This window comes from Eriocheir sinensis, unplaced genomic scaffold (genome assembly GCF_024679095.1).
Source record: "Eriocheir sinensis breed Jianghai 21 unplaced genomic scaffold, ASM2467909v1 Scaffold1692, whole genome shotgun sequence".
NCBI classification, from domain to species: domain Eukaryota; kingdom Metazoa; phylum Arthropoda; class Malacostraca; order Decapoda; family Varunidae; genus Eriocheir; species Eriocheir sinensis.
Genome location: NW_026111064.1, coordinates 2,855 through 5,708, shown reverse-complemented (window position 1 = coordinate 5,708; position 2,854 = coordinate 2,855).

Below are 2,854 nucleotides of genomic sequence, written 5' to 3'. Positions count from 1 at the left end.
GGTGAGGCACTTCAGGTACGAGGAGTAGCCATGCTGGAGGTCAAGTTTAAAAATCAAGTAGAAACTCTGCTGTTAAAGGTAGTGAAAGGAACAGGGCCCTCGCTCTTGGGTCGTGACTGGCTACTGGTGATTCAGCTGGACTGGAAGGAGATGGTAGGCAAACTTGGAGTTGCGGAGAAGAATGGGGATAAACTTACCACAATCCTACACAAGCACAGTGAGGTCTTTTCACAGCCTTTAGGGCACATGCCGATCAAAGCACACCTGCGTCTCAAGAAAGAAGCACGACCGGTGCGGAAGAAAGCGCGACCAGGGCCACACGCCCTTTACCCACTCGTGGACCAGGAGTTGGAGAGGTGGTTTAAGGTAGGTATTACCGAGTCCGTGGAGACTGACAACAACAGTGGCTAGGCGACACCGTTGGTGGTAGTGCCCAAAGTAGATGGCAAAGTAAGGCTGGCGGCTGACTACAGAGTGACGGTAAATCCCCAGGTGGATATAGTTAAGCACCCCTTACCCTCCCCGGAAGAGTTGTTTACAAGGATAAAAGGGAAGAGGTTTGCAAAGCTAGATTTGAGAGATGCTTATCTACAGATGGAGTTAAGTGAGGAATCAAAAGACCTAACAACTGTAGCTACGCATAGAGGATTGTTGAGGATGAACAGATTGCCCTTTGGTTTAGCTTGCTGTGGGGACATTTTCCAGGCGGCGATGGACAGAATATTAGAAGTGTGTGTGGCATACTTAGACGACTTGCTGGTGATGGAAACGAAAACAGAAGACCTTATTAAAACTTTGGACAAAGTGCTGGGGAGACTAAAAGATAATGAGATTCGGCTCAAAAGGTCAAAGTGTGAATTCAATTTGCAGGAGGTGCACGGAGCTGAAACCCATACCCGAGAAGACCGAAGCAATAAGAAGGATGCCGAACCCGAGTGATGTACCGACACTCCGGAGCGTATTGGGAGCGGTGGGTACTAGTCCCGGCTGTTGCCACACCTCGCCACTACGTTGTCGCCATTGTATGAGCTACTCAAGAAGGGAGTTAAGTGGCGATGGACCAAGGAATGTGAAGAGGCGATGGCAAGGGTAAGACAGACGTTGGCCAGCAACCCAGTATTGGTGAGATACGATCCACAATTACCGGTCAAACTGATAACAGACGCGAGCGAAGTAGGAGTCGGAGCGGCGCTAATGCAAGTCTTTCCAGGAGACATAGAAAGGCCGGTGGCGTATGCGCCAGGAATACTGACACAAACAGAGCAGAAATATCCCATCGTAGAAAAGGAAGCGGTGGCAGTTTCTTACGGTATTAGGAAATTTCATCAGTATTGCTATGGGAGGAAATTTACCCTTGTCACTGATAACAAAGCACTTTCCAGAATATTGAACCCCAGCAGAGAGATGCCGCCGTTGGGGGCAGCGCAGATGCAGCGATACGCCCTTCAACTAGCGGCCTACAGCTACGATGTGGAGGTAAGACCCTCTGCAGACATGAGGGTCGCCGACACCTTGTCCAGACTACCGCTCCCGGGCATCGTCGACAAAGGAGCAGAAAGAATAGAGAGGGAAGCCATGACAAGTAACGTGTTATATATGGACGAGGGGCCTTCAGCGACAGCAAGAGAAGTGTCAGCGGCAACGCGGCGTGACAGAGTCCTGGGAAAGGTGGTGGCGGCAGTAAGGTCAGACGGATTGCCGGAGGAGGCAACAGCAGAGGTAAGCAGTTACAAGTCTCGGATGGAGGAACTCTCGACAGAGGGGGATTGCTTAATGTGGGGAGGCAGAGTGGTGATACCGGCGTCCCTGCAAGACAAGGTGAAAAAGGAACTGCATGTGGGGCACTCAGGATGCGTGAGGATGAAGCAGCTGGCTCGACGATGTGTGTGGCGGCCGGGTCTCGACAAGGAGCTGGAGGAAATGGCGAGAGCGTGTCCAGGATGTGCGGAGAAGCGGGCAGCACCACTACAGTCAGCGGTCCACCCTTGGGAGAGAACATGAGGCAGAGGCTCCATGCAGATTTTGCGGAGCCAATTATGGGAACAACGCTTCTCATAGTAGTGGATAGCTACTCAAAGTGGATAGAGGCAGTACCAATGAAATCCACGACGACGGCTCGAACTCTACATGAACTGAGTGTACTGTTTAGCAGGTTTAGTCTACCCCTACAGCTATGCACAGGCAATGGCCCGCAGTTTACGTCGGAAGAGATGGCATCTTTCGTCAAGCAGAATGGAATCCGGCACATCAGAGTGGAGCCATACCACCCGGCGAGTAACGGACTGGCGGAGAGCGGTGAGCACTGTGAAGGAAGGAATAAAGGCAATGATGGGGGGCTGCAAGTCGGGGGAAAGGAGCCTGTTTAAATTTCTGTTAAACTATCGTTCTACTCCACACAGCACAACAGGGAAAACACCGGCGGAAATGCTGATGGGCAGGAATATACGCTCAAAACTAGACCCACTTCTGCCCGACGAAGAGACCGCGATGGAGAGCAGGCAAGACCAACAGATGACGGGGAAAAGGGTAAGAACATTCTGAAAAAATGACATAGTTTGGGCAAGAAGCTATGTGGGACCGAAATGGCGGAGAGGGAGAATAATAGCCAAGACGGGACCACTGTCCTACGAAGCAGATGTTGGAGGAAATACCTTGTGGTCCCGCCACGCGGATCAAATAATTTTGGTAAGCAGTGACAGGCCTGCCCAGGACAAACTTAACGGAGAATCCCCATTGTCAGCAGGTGACGACCAAGTGCCCCAGAGAGGTAACAAGAAGGCACGGACATAGACACCCCAGCCGCTGAGACGGGGAGACGGCTGAGCGGCGAGGGGACGATGGGGACACGGAGGTA